Below are 14592 nucleotides of genomic sequence, written 5' to 3' on the forward strand. Positions count from 1 at the left end.
ATCAGCGCTGGAGATGTACGACGTAGAGAGCAGTTTGTGAGAATTTGCGACTTCTCTCAGGATACCCCTTTCGTATTTCTACATCACTCCGCGGGGCTGTCGAGTGAGACAGATAGGGCTCGAGAGAGAGGCTGTTAAGCCCGCCAGTCTGTTGGGAAAGCAGAGACAATAGGCGGGTCGTGCGTTAACAGGCTCCGCGTCTGCAGCCCGTGTGGAAAGACGACGGAGCGGAGTGCGCTGCGGAATCATCCGGCGAGCGAGCGAGCGGCCCTTCAGCGCCGGAGTCACTGTGCCAGCGACCCGAGAGCGGAGGTCGCCACCCAGACAGACCGTAACGAGCCCTCCTGCCCTCGTCCAGGCTGCTGGCGGGTGGGAGGGGCGGTAACTGGCTGCCGTCGCGATGGTAACGCCCCCCCCCCCCCCTCCCCCCCCCCTCCCCCCCCCCGATCCATCACCAGCGAGAGACCTACTTGCCGAGATGTTCCAGGAGTCCTTAACCAAACACAGATTCTGTACCACGATTTGGAAGGAACTTCAAATTCTTTCTTTCGTATCTTCTTCTTTCTCATATTCTACGGTTATGTCTGCCCGTCCATTTCTATCTCTCTTTCTACCTTAACATAGTTTTTTACGTTACCTTTCAGGAAACATGAGCTTATTGTTCTTATTCTCGTCTCAGAAACACACGAAACACACCCAAAACTCACTTTATACCATTGTTGGCGGATCAACTCAGTTTATGTAATCTTTGACCAATATTTGGTAACTTACAATGCATTTTCTGTTGCCTGGAGAAGGTCTTCTTCTGCGCAGGTTGATGGAGACGGTCGACACTCAAGCATATGTTGAACATTTCTTCCCCTCAGTCTCATTTAGATTTGTTTTCTTCAACGAATTCTCATTTTGGCTAGGTTAACCCGTTATCTGCCCACTCCTGACCTTAACCTATTCAAACTCTTACAGACCGACCAATTTTCATCACTACCAGGGATAAATATTTTGGACACCTTTTCCAACCACGATGATGATGTTTGAACTGTGTGGCGCTCAAAGAGCGGTCATCAGCGCCCGCACGAAGTCCCAATTTTTACACAGTCCAATTTATACTCAGTCCAATCTAGCCACTGTCACAAATGATGATTAAATCATGAGGACAACACAAACACCCAGTCCCTGGGCAGAGAAAAAGTCGAGACCCACCTGGGAATCGATCTCAGGGCCCTATGATCCAAAGACAGGAACGCTAGCCACTAGACCACTAGCTGCAGACTTCCAAACCGGAGGGTCGGATGTCCCAAGCCGCCATAATTGCAGCCAGGCTCCTTCATCAGTGGTTGTCAGTTTGTACGGTATTCTGCGGAAACGTTTCCTTGACCTTAGACCTTTTTCCTGCTCTGATTTCGTTCTTTCGCTGTTTGCTGCTATTTCTCTTCGAACAGGATGTGGTGCAATTCCTGCAAGGTGGCAGAGCAATTCGACTGGAGTTGACTTCAAGCAGTGTGTAATAATTCTGCGTGTGTCGCTTCGAGCAATATCCATCTGTTAGGCCTTTGTTGTTTCATATCAAAACAGTCTGCTGTGCAGCGGAGTAGCATAACGTCGTTGCATAAGTTCGGATGGTTTCAGCTTGACTGCCCTACTGTGATCAGGCCTGTTTTCTCAATAGGTTGTTCCTGGCGGAGGCTTTTGATTTGCAAGTCCTGCAGTGTTTTTTGCACGTTAGAGATCTGTCAGTTGTTTTTCTTAGGCATTTTGGAGTGCCACAGTGTTCCAAGTTAATCGTGACCATTTTAACTTGCAGGTCGTTTCCTTATATCCTAGATGGAAATGAAAGCACATACTTGTGTCTTTGATGGGTTTGGTTTAAGCTGATTTATTCTGTAGTATTTTGACAGACCTTCAAGAGCCGTCATTAGGGTGATTTCTATTGAACTGAAGTTTGTGCTTTGGGTTGCCTGAACGAGATCACCAGCATACAAGGAGCTCCTCCAGTTGTGTAGTATGGGTTGTTTGTTAGCATATATATCGAACAAAAGTGCAGCTTCGATCTACAGTAAGGTTGGAAAGGAATCCAAGGAACTCTTGGAACCACCACTCTTACTCTACTTTCAAAGTATGTAAGAGTATTAATGTCTCTCCAAAAGCTACCGACGGGGCTTCTATACTCTCTGGTGCCCAGAGGTGGATGGGCTTTGTTGCGAGATTTAGTTTGGCTATGCCAGTGCAAGGAACGGGTAATGGTTGGATTACTATTGCCTTTGTTCGTTCTAGCAATGCTAAGAAGAGTTCTTTGGATTCTTTTCCAACTCGCAGCTGCACAGAGGTCAATGAAGACATAGGAGCGGACATAGCTTTTGTCTTTGCGATGGGAAACACCCCCTAAAAGGCAGAAGAATCATCAATAAAGGTCCAGGAGAATACGGCAACCACAGAATTAAAGACACGTAACGTGCATCCATAGAACATGTACCCTGTAATTGAAAAAGGTCTTGATGATTTCTCAAGTGGCAGAAGATTCCCGATTAGTCCACCATCGGGTTTCCAGGACATAGGGGAATGATCGAGTAACCTGCAGAACGATAACGTTCGACAACTAGAGGTGAGGAATTTCAGAAGTTGGAACGTGTTAAAAAAGATAGAAAATGTGAAAGAAATTCTAAGGCTCAGTCTCGATGTAGTGGAGATCGATGAAGTAAAATGGGAATAAGAAGAGGATTTCTGTCCCGACGACTATAGGGCACCATCTACAATAGCAGAAAATGGTATAACGGGAGTACAACTCTATGAACAGGAAAGTAAGCAGAGAATGAGTTACTGTGAACAGTTCAGTGGTGGGTTTGTTCTCATCAGAATCGATAGCAAACCAAAACCGACCACAGAAGTTCAGGTTTACATGTTGACGCCGCAGGTAATAAATGAAGATACAAATGGTATGAGAATATTGAAAGGGTAGTAAACTACGTAAATGGAGATGGAAATGTAATAGTCAAGGGTGACTTGAAAGCGTCGTCTGTAGGGGAAAGAGCAGAGCAGAAAACATAGTTATGGGAGAATATGGGGTGGGTAGGATCACAGACATACGAGGAAGATTAATTGCCTTTTGCAATAATTTGAGCTAGTAACAATGTATACAGTGTCCAAGAATCACAAGAGGAGCAGATACCAATATACTTGGAAAGGGCACGAGGTACTTGAAGATTGCTGTTAGACCACGTCATGGTCAGCAGATATTCTGAAATCAGATACGGGACAGAGAAACGTAGTTACGGAAAGTCAGCAGCGAGAAAACCATAGATTACACAAGAAATACTTGTCTTGAAATTCATTGCGGTTATGATATCGCGATAATGGGTAGCTCAGTAGACAGTTCAGTTGAAGAGGAGCATAGATACAAAAAGGTAGGTGCAAAGAAACCATGAGCAACAGAAGGACCACTTCAGGTATTGAAATTCTGGTGCACCGCTATAGATACTGCGATAATCGGTAGCTCAGTAGCCAGTTCTGTTGAAGAAGGATGGACATCTCTAAAAAGGTCTATCACAGAATTTGCAAAGAGAAAGATAGTTGTAGGAAGGTAGCTCCGAGAAAACTATTGGTAGCAGAAGAAGTACTTCAGCTGATCAAAGAAAGAAGGAACAACAAAATCAATAGCTCTATTATCCTGAATGAAATTCACATATGTTACAATGACCGCCACCTCCATCCGTTTCAGGAAAAGAGTCTAGATCACTAGATTCTTCTTTCATTTCGCTCGTTTCATTCCCTAACCAAGTAGGCAGCGAAATCTGTTTTAGATCTCAGTCCATTAGTGGGCTCCTTTCCTTCCATCCAGCTTAGACTAGACAGATAGCCAAACTTAATCTTGCACACTCATGCAAATCTGAGACAGAGTTCTTCTTCAAAGGTCACTGAAGCTTCCGTTCACTCTTCTCTCTATCCCATAAATGCTACCAATAAAAACATTTATTAAAATACAATTTTCCCTAGCGATTGCAGCTCAAAACGCGACCACAGTATGTCAATTAGGTTGCAAGTTTTCTGTAAAATACTATCTGCTTGTGAGACAAGTGAATACATAAATTTAGAAAACTTTCCTTAGTGTAATATGTAGTTTATATAACGTATTCAACTGTTGAGCGAAACTAACTGTTGGTTGGCCGTGTGTGGTGCATGTAAACTGTGTCTTGAAATAAAATTTTAAACTCGCAACATGGAAGATCTGAAATAAAGAAAATGAGTGTAATTAAATGCCAAAGGAAACTAATTCTGTGCTCAAAATAGCTATATAACTAAAACTCAGTACCGAAGAACAATATGAACGATATGTGATATGAATTCTAATGTTTGAATCAGAATATGCACAAAAATAAATTACAGCTCTAATCGAAAGAAAATAACTGAAATTACTAGCGCTGCCCACTGAAAATTCAAGTAGTTGCTCGCATGACACATGAGAATTCACACTGTCCTTACAAGAATGCAAGACGAGATCCGCCCTGAAATAAAACTGATTAGTATCTAGCTCAGCATGCCATTTCTTGTGTGTGAAGTACTGACTTTCTCGTAATGAAATAGAAGTTAGCAGATGCAGCAGCTGAAGATAAATTATCTACTCTATATATTTTTAGGCACAAACATTGAGTTGCCGCGTGTGGTGTCAGGTACAATGCACACTAGATAAAAATTCAATATTTTACTATTCATCATGGTAGTGGGTTTTACTCCAAAGAAAATCGTTTTCGAGAAATCAAACTCTAGTTACCCACAAAAAGAGTGAACAACTTAAGAAGACTCTAAAATTAAAAAGTTCCTTCAAAACAAAGGATCTACAAACCTAATTTTAAAATTACTCATCTCCATAATAAAGTATACTAGATAAGTTCTCTCACATTCATGGAAAACAGAACTCATTCTTTGAAAAATTCATCTGCCCTCTACAGTGCCTCAGATAAGAGTGCCCTGACGCTGCACGACTGGCAGTCTAGCAACTCAACTGCTGAACAATTAAACACAGAGTCAAGGATCTCATTCACTACCCCTACAGTGCGCTCATTCCCCTTTGTCCCATAATAGTGAAAATGGATTTTTTACATGAGCAGAAAAAATTTCATACAGATTTTCTTAGCTGTGGAGATTGATATTTCTAAAAGTAATTACAAAAGAGTGAGTACAATGAGTTACAAATATATATGATATTACCAAGTATTAGGATTTAGGGTACAAAATGTACAAAAGAATGCTCTGAAATGAGTTTTGCGTATAAAGATAGTCTTTGCACTGGGAGGAAGGATGCAAACTATTAGCTGAGTTCTGTAGATTGTAAATAAATATTGCATCAGTCATAGCACATGACAATTTGCTTTAATAACTCACATCGTTAACACTGAGGCTATTATGTGAATACAATTGAGGGCAAAATGTTGCATCACTTAGCACCACGGAGTCACTGTTAATATGACTTATTCATTAACCCCTTGCCGAACATAAATGCAACTAGCATATAATGCTGACTCCTTTCTTGAAGTACACTATCGATGAGGTTGCTGACCCTCCAGTATTGAACCCACAGGGGAGCAAACGCCGGCGACTATAAAGAATGTTTCAGATTTAGGGCAGCCAGTTAGGCAACAGAACGTCCATGACTGAATACACCCTGAGGATTGGCGGTAAAGGCAGTATCAGGTATGAGCAGACTCAGCTAAGCAGTTTTCCACTGACAGCTCAAATATAAATTTGAAATTTCGCAGATAAACACAGGGCTACCGTTTCCTTTAAGTGTGCAAAATGTAGTTAAATTTCTGGTAACTTCCTTTAATTTGTGATTTACATTACAAATAGGTTAAGTGAGCTGCACGTGCAGTATTGTCTATCTAAGATATGACCTTACTACAAGCAAATATCTGAAACTGTACAAGAACAATGTATGAAAATGCAAGACGAAAATTATGTGAGAAACATGAACATTGGCAGAGTACAATAATCACACAATATTATGTGTCAGATACAAAGCAAAGTTAACGGGAGGAGCAACCGACAGAACATCATTAATTTCTGATGGTGACAAGTATCAATAAAAATGTACAAGAAAAATCTAGTGTGCACCCAACAATAGATCTTATGCTACAGAAAATGTCTGTTTACTCAGAACTAACAACTATCATGTAAAATACAGGAAAATTGTTAATAAAAGTTCATAGATAAGAAATATACACACAATGTAACAGGAAGAAAGTATATAGCCGATAAACACAGGACAAACAACAAATGTATCATAATGCACGTAAAAGAAAAGGAAAGGGAATCAAGTGCACTTCGAAGTCAGAGCCTCAGCCAGTTTGTGTGATATTTTATTCTAGTGTTATGTACTATTCCAGTGCACTAATCAGCTGTCTAAGTGCAGAAGTGCAAGGATACTGTATGTTCACTGAAACTTCAGATTTTTCTCATAACATCCTTTACCTCAATTCACTTGCCAAAAGCAGCATACTCATATAATAATAATATCGTTCAATTCAATATACCTGCCAAAAACATCAAGACAATTTGCTTAGATTTCATTATCACGTTGTTATAATATTCGTTAGTCAATACACTCCTGGAAATGGAAAAAAGAACACATTGACACCGGTGTGTCAGACCCACCATACTTGCTCCGGTCATTGCGAGAGGGCTGTACAAGCAATGATCACACGCACGGCACAGCGGACACACCAGGAACCGCGGTGTTGGCCGTCGAATGGCGCTAGCTGCGCAGCATTTGTGCACCGCCGCCGTCAGTGTCAGCCAGTTTGCCGTGGCATACGGAGCTCCATCGCAGTCTTTAACACTGGTAGCATGCCGCGACAGCGTGGACGTGAACCGTATGTGCAGTTGACGGACTTTGAGCGAGGGCGTATAGTGGGCATGCGAGAGGCCGGGTGGACGTACCGCCGAATTGCTCAACACGTGGGGCGTGAGGTCTCCACAGTACATCGATGTTGTCGCCAGTGGTCGGCGGAAGGTGCACGTGCCCGTCGACCTGGGTCCGGACCGCAGCGACGCACGGATGCACGCCAAGACCGTAGGATCCTACGCAGTGCCGTAGGGGACCGCACCGCCACTTCCCAGCAAATTAGGGACACTGTTGCTCCTGGGGTATCGGCGAGGACCATTCGCAACCGTCTCCATGAAGCTGGGCTACGGTCCCGCACACCGTTAGACCGTCTTCCGCTCACGCCCCAACATCGTGCAGCTCGCCTCCAGTGGTGACGCGACAGGCGTGAATGGAGGGACGAATGGAGACGTGTCGTCTTCAGCGATGAGAGTCGCTTCTGCCTTGGTGCCAATGATGGTCGTATGCGTGTTTGGCGCCGTGCAGGTGAGCGCCACAATCAGGACTGCATATGACCGAGGCACACAGGGCCAACACCCGGCATCATGGTGTGGGGAGCGATCTCCTACACTGGCCGTACACCTCTGGTGATCGTCGAGGGGACACTGAATAGTGCACGGTACATCCAAACCGTCATCGAACCCATCGTTCTACCATTCCTAGACCGGCAAGGGAACTTGCTGTTCCAACAGGACAATGCACGTCCGCATGTATCCTGTGCCACCCAACGTGCTCTAGAAGGTGTAAGTCAACTACCCTGGCCAGCAAGATCTCTGGATCTGTCCCCCATCGAGCATGTTTGGGACTGGATGAAGCGTCGGCTCACGCGGTCTGCACGTCCAGCACGAACGCTGGTCCAACTGAGGCGCCAGGTGGAAATGGCATGGCAAGCCGTTCCACAGGACTACATCCAGCATCTCCACGATCGTCTCCATGGGAGAACAGCAGCCTGCATTGCTGCGAAAGGTGGATATAAACTGTACTAGTGCCGACATTGTACATGCTCTGTTGCCTGTGTCTATGTGCCTGTGGTTCTGTTAGTGTGATCATGTGATGTATCTGACCCCAGGAACGTGTCAATAAAGTTTCCCCTTCCTGGGACAATGAATTCACGGTGTTCTTATTTTAATTTCCAGGAGTGTATATCTGCCAAAAACATCACGACAGTTTGGCTAGATTTCATTATTACGTCATGATATTAATCGTTATTCTACCTGCCTGTATTTATTTACTTTTCAGGTTACATAATTTTATTTGACCTGCCTATTCACCAATTTTACTACATTTATTCTTAATCGTATCTTTCTCATGCCTAGCAGCATCTGTTGCATTTTCAACTTACTCTCCTCTTATAACCGTTTTTCGTAATTTTCTTATGTGATGACATTTAACTTGTTTATTGCCTCAGACACTAAATACATATCGAAAGTGAGCTCTTATAAAACTACAGACACCACAATACATATACACATACAAAATTAGTTCATCAAAAAAGCCAAATTCATCATCATATCCAAAAAGGTAAATATATCATCACAAAGACATCGAAGTCTCTTATACTACACATATGCAGCAAAAAACCATGGCAGTAAGTCAGTAAAGAAAATAGGGAACGCTTCCATTGGCTAAGATAAATCACACATATAAGTTTCAGCATAAAAGCGAACTAGCAACTAAAGCTGAGTACGTTATAACACAAATGAAAGATAGAAATATCATCACATAATCCAAACAAGACAGCTCTGTCAAACGTTTATTGGTGCACCAACGATTGCATAATGGATGACTTTACAAGAGGCAAAAGCCATATTAAGCGAAATTCATATTATGCAATAAAATTAATTAATGTTTTCGGTGTCGACCTAGTATCATCAAAAAATTTGTTCCTCAATGGCGCCTCCTATGTGCAATTTTTCTTAAATTTGGAATATATGCATAGTAGCCAAATTCGTTTTAGTATATATGTATATTATCATGTCTGTTACAATCTGACATGAAGACAAGAATGCGCATAGTTAGTTATAACAGACAAAAGAAAAGGTACATACATCAACAGGATCTGTGCCCCACATGAGTTTATTTAGAAAATTATCAGGAATACATAAGACCCCCAAAAAGAGTCATTGATTGTACCCCACTTGAAGAGAATTTCTTGTGTACAGGCTAATATTGTCTAACCTCTGTGTTTGTTTTATGTGCCACTTTTTTCAGATCTTTCCAGACAGGATACTTACCCTGTTCCTGTGCAATATCTTTAAAAGAAGAAAGAACACAGTTCTCAGAGCCAACATTTTAAATACACGGTATACTGAAGTTTTTCTCAAGATGTGATCCTATATTATTTTTGTGTAAGGCAAAGGATACACGAGAAAAAGCATTTTCTGGACCATGAAAATGACGAAACGGAATTCTTGATCATAGAGTGTTAAATGCTTCAAATCTGTCACAATTTAGTTTTGAAGACATTAAAATTTGTAGTGCATGATGATCTCTATAGATGAACGAAATTTTGAACATGCCCAGATGGGCTTCTAATTCAGTTATTTAATAATTTCTTTGTGATTTAGTTAGAACGTGACTAGCAAAAGCCATACTTCTTTGCAGCTTTTTATGAATCTGTTGCCAAACAAAAAGCATGTGACTCGTCTGGAACATTGGCAAGTGCATCTCTTAGACATAGAAACTCCACCTGTGCCTGTTCATCTGAGAGCCATAATGTGTTAGTAAGACAACAAAGTTTTGGGGTGGTAAGAATTTTCATACTTAAGAAGCAACGATAAGAATTTACGAAACCAAGAAAGCTAGGAACTTATCCTTTGATGGTAGGAACAGGAGTGGCTGTGATGGCCTCAAGTTTTTCGGAATCAGGCTCTGTGCCTCCAGACGAGATGATGTCTCCTAGAAACATTATTCTGCACTTGGCAAATTTCGATTTTTCCATATTCTTCAAAAATATGGAGCAAATTATTGAGGATATGGTTATGATGTGGCTAAGATTTTTCAGCTATGGGTATTTCACCAGCATATGTAATGTGTTGCTTCAAGTACTCATTGTTGGTGCAATTCTGTTTGGCAGAAACTAGCTCTCAAATCGACTGAAGACAGAATTTGTAAACCACACAAATTCTGAAATAATTCATCGAAGATTTTGGGGGAGGGGTCTATCTGTCTCAGGTAACATAATGCTGTTAATTTGTCTTGCTTCTAATGAGAATCCGGACGATCCATCCTTTTTATGTACTACGTGCAGTGGGTTATTGTACAAACCAACTGCTAGCTCTATGACACCTTGCTATAGCATAGACTGGATTTCAGCCGTCACTTGTACTCTGCAATATGCAAGAGTAATGTATGACTTAACACAAAATTTACTGTTATTCTTAACTTTAAATCTGTACTAAAATCCTTAGACTCCCACTACAGTGAACAAAAGCAACTGAATGTGAATGTAAAATGTCAAAACAATCCTCCCATCTATATCTGTGTAATGCACTACTATGTCTGTTTTTTCTGTTGTCTATTTTCTGATCAGTGTAATCACAAGTAGTACATAAAAATCGTCTTTCATAGTAAAAGAATTGGGATGGAAAATGTCTGCATGGTCTGAGAAAAAAGCATGGGCGATTAATTTTCTCATCTTGTATTGATGTCCAGACTTCAAATTTCAGAGCAATTGACTTACCTTTAACCTTTGCAATTATTTCAGCATTGTTAAAATTAAAATTGCTTTATGTTCATTAAAAAATCTACCTGCAGTATCATGTTTGTCGACAACAGCGATAAATACAAGAAACTCTTCACAAGTTTATGACTTTGACATGTGAAATCCAAACAAATTTGACTTCGTACATCAACACTTTTGCCTTAAATAGCACCTTCAATTTTTATTTTGTGAAAAGGGAATAAAGGACGGTCTATCGTCTTTCAACATCTGTTGAAAGCAATTTCACTTATCACATATTTGGAGCTTCCTACGTTAAGAACAGCAGGTAAGGTGACACCTAGAAAGATCACTATATGTGCGATAGCATTGTGTGTGTTATTTGATACCTGCAATTCGATATCTCTAATGCCTTCATTATGTGCTAAATTTAATGTTTTGGCATTGATGTGTTTAGTCCTGTCTATAATGACGTCAGCCGCCGGAGCTTCAGGTCATTCCTGTGTGTACTTCCACGCCGCTGATTGTTGACCAGCTTAGGCGGGCTCACTTCGATTGACTTGATATACTTACGTTTAGCCAATGTTCACTGTCTTGCATTCTGTTACTAGCTTGTTTTGATAACTGTGTCTGTAATATCTGTTTGCTGTGAGTTCTGTGGGCTTACCCTTCGCCAATAGTATCCATTATAATACGATCTGCCACTATAGATGTTCTGATTACTCTTATAGTTAGTATCTTGGTTTTCATAGCGTCTATTTTGTCAATTGCTTTGATCATGAGCGTCACCTCAGGAGTGACTGCTGTCACTATAATCGTTCAGATCATTCCAGAATGAATCATAGATGATGTTTGTTATTTCGTCTGTAATTGCCTCTGTAGTAATCAGTTTTGCGTGAGCGCTCTTCATTTCCATGATGGTGTGGTGGAAATGAACGTGGACAGTCGCGGTGTCTGCTTCGAGTGATACGGTTGTCGGAGTCCAGTTACGTTCTTATAAGAAAACTTGGGGAAGCGCCAACGTGGTCCTGACATCTTCCTACCACTATCACGTAACGTAATGTGAGAGCAATTCTGTTAAGCAAATGCTTATTAACTCAGATAACCTACAGCCAAACCTCGATAGAACGAATTTCATGGGACCATGAAAATTAAATTCTTGTACCAGAGATATTGTTGTAATATCTCTTTGTTATCGTGACACGCCATGTTTTCGTGGCTGAGATGTACATTACAGTAGTACTTTTCTGAAGAAAAATAACATTAATAGATAAAGAATGAAACTTATTTTCTTTACTTCATTTATTAATATTGTAGCTTTAGAGTATCTTACTGTTGTGTAGAGAAAAATTCACTTATTTTCCTTTGTTTCTTTTTCGTAAAGATTCTCTTGTGAATATTGTCTTTATATCTCCAAACGCAATCAATTGCTGCGTTGAAACACTGGGGATTGAAGATGCTACTTGCAGAATGGTTTCCAACTGACCTAACAACTCCATCAGAGGAGGGGGATTCGCACTTACCACATCACTGCCATCGTCAGAATTTTCAACGGGCGAATTTCTCATCACCATCTTCACTTTCGGAAATTCCTGCATTTTCCCAGCAGTTCAGAATCGCATTCGGCTGTACACTGTTCCAGGAACTAGCAATCATGCCACAAGCTACTTCGCATGGGAAACTGTACGGATTACTCACCTTTCTTTAGATGTTTGAGATCATGTGTTGAAATAAATGTGAACGGTATTTTGTCTTAAAGTTCTTAGCTATCCCCCTATCTAGTGGCTGGAGAATCGAAGTACAGTTCGGGGGCACGTAGCATACTTTAACGTCCTTCAGCGCTGCCATGTTGTTTTGCGCACTACAATTATCCACCAACAATTCTATCTTCTTATTCTTCATTGGCATGTCTTTATCAAGCGAAAGCAGTCACTCAGTGGAGAGAGTAGACCTCATCCATGCTTTTCGCTATGCCTTGTAATGGACTGCAATAAAAGAAATCACATTTACAAATGTTCAAATGTCTCTGAGCACTATGGGACTTAACATCTGAGGTTATCAGTCCCCTAGAACCTAGAACTACTTAAACCTAACTAACCTAAGAACATGACACACATCCATGCCAGAGGCAGGATTTGAACCTGCAACCAGACTGAAGCGCCTGGAACCACTCGGTCACACAGGCCGGCCTCACATTTACAAAATGATCGTAGCAAAACATTACAGCTGAAGCTATAATGTACTGAATTAACTTATAAATTAAAGGAACGTAAAATAAATTGTATGTACCCTCTTACCTTGTAAGCTTCTTTCATTTCTGAAGCACTGTAGGTTTGCTTATCGTGCAGTACTGAACCCTTGGTGCACATGAGAACAGTTACACGTACTTTAGACTGCATCCCTACTGTATATTTTTCTTCTCTAAAGACCACCGTCTTCTCTGGTATCAGTTGATAAAACCATCCCGCCTCATCTGTTCTGTACAAGTTTTCAGGACTGTGTTTTTCCAACAGTTTATACGTGGTATTTTTCCTACAAATTTCTGCATCACCTAAAGGTGCTGAATGTTCTTGTCCAGAAACCACTTTAAAAATGATCCCATACCTGTCCTTAAATCCCTGCAGTCATTCGTTGCTTGCATTAACATTAGAATCGCCAAGCAACTTAGCGAAATCTAAGGCTTTCCGTTATATCAACAGGCGGACCATTAAATGGTACATTCTGCGCACGCATCTTATTAAACCACTGAAGTGTAGCACTCTCCACGTCGTTAGCAGCAGGCGTCTTCCTCCTTTTTCCTAAGGGGTTAAATTTGCCACCTACAAAACTTTCTTCAATTTCTTTTCGCTTGTTAAGGAATGTAGTTAACGTTAACAGCGCAAGTTCCTACTTTCTCGCTACGCCTACTTCTTTCATACCGTTATCAATGTCTTTGAGAACCTTCACCAACATTATTTGTTTCCGATTACCAGTCATTTTACAAATCTTAGCGAAGTCCAAAGCGTTTACATCAACTAAAATCATTCATAGGTTGCTCAAACCGCAGAGATAATCTGTGTATGAGCCCAACAAACGCTTCTGTCTGCTACCGAAGCTCAACAATGCACCAACTAAACACTCGTTTAAGCAAAGGAGGTCTTTGACGTTTGCCGTTCAACACAGCACGCCCCCGAGTGTACGCTTTTCTCTTTACCGCTAGAATAAATGCAGTACTGTAGTGTGTAGTGAAGTTCCTGGAAATGAAGTACCTAAAGTCCAGTAGCTAAATAAGCAATACCTACCGCTACAGTGAGCTTCTTAGAAGCAGGAAATACAAAGTTCCTCGAAATTTTGTCTTCTTTATAACAGGGTGTTGCTGAATTTACTTCATCGTTGTAATGAGAGGAGATTAACGTGGTACATATAGGAAATCAGCCGGTCATATAAAATTACCGCTGTACACGGATTTATCATTGTACTGTTAATTGTTGTACGGATGTTTGACTGTATACAGATTTGACTGGACTTGGAAACTCAGGCTTATCAACATTTTCCATCATTATTATACTGTGCTTTACACGGTCCTGAGAAGCTTCTGACTGTGGTAAAAATCAGCTTCATTCTTACAGTCTCTGATTACAAACCGAATTCTCACAGCTGGTTCGATTTCAAGATACTCATACATGAATTCTAGTTTACGGCATTTGTTGGTACTGAAAATAAATCTTGATCTAACCAGGCTTCTCTGTTAATGTCGTTCAGAATGTTTCGAAAAAATTTGAACTTAAGAACAGGGCAATGAATAAATACAACAGCAGAAAGCATATGAGAGCCTTACAACCTTAGTGACTGCATCTCGACTTGTGTGTGCATTGGCGAAACGCAGTCTGTTCGTTGCAGAAATAACGATGTCCTTACGTTACCCATGCTGCCGCTAAACCTCCATCTATTTCTGAAATCGATATCGATACAGTGATTTTTAGATAAAAATATGTTTCTACTTTTTATGAAGCTATCTTATAACTATGTAACAGATTGAACGTGACGCTGCTTCAACAGACACCGAACTCGCACGGCCTAA

The sequence above is a fragment of the Schistocerca gregaria genome, chromosome 3, assembly GCF_023897955.1.
Source record: "Schistocerca gregaria isolate iqSchGreg1 chromosome 3, iqSchGreg1.2, whole genome shotgun sequence".
NCBI classification, from domain to species: domain Eukaryota; kingdom Metazoa; phylum Arthropoda; class Insecta; order Orthoptera; family Acrididae; genus Schistocerca; species Schistocerca gregaria.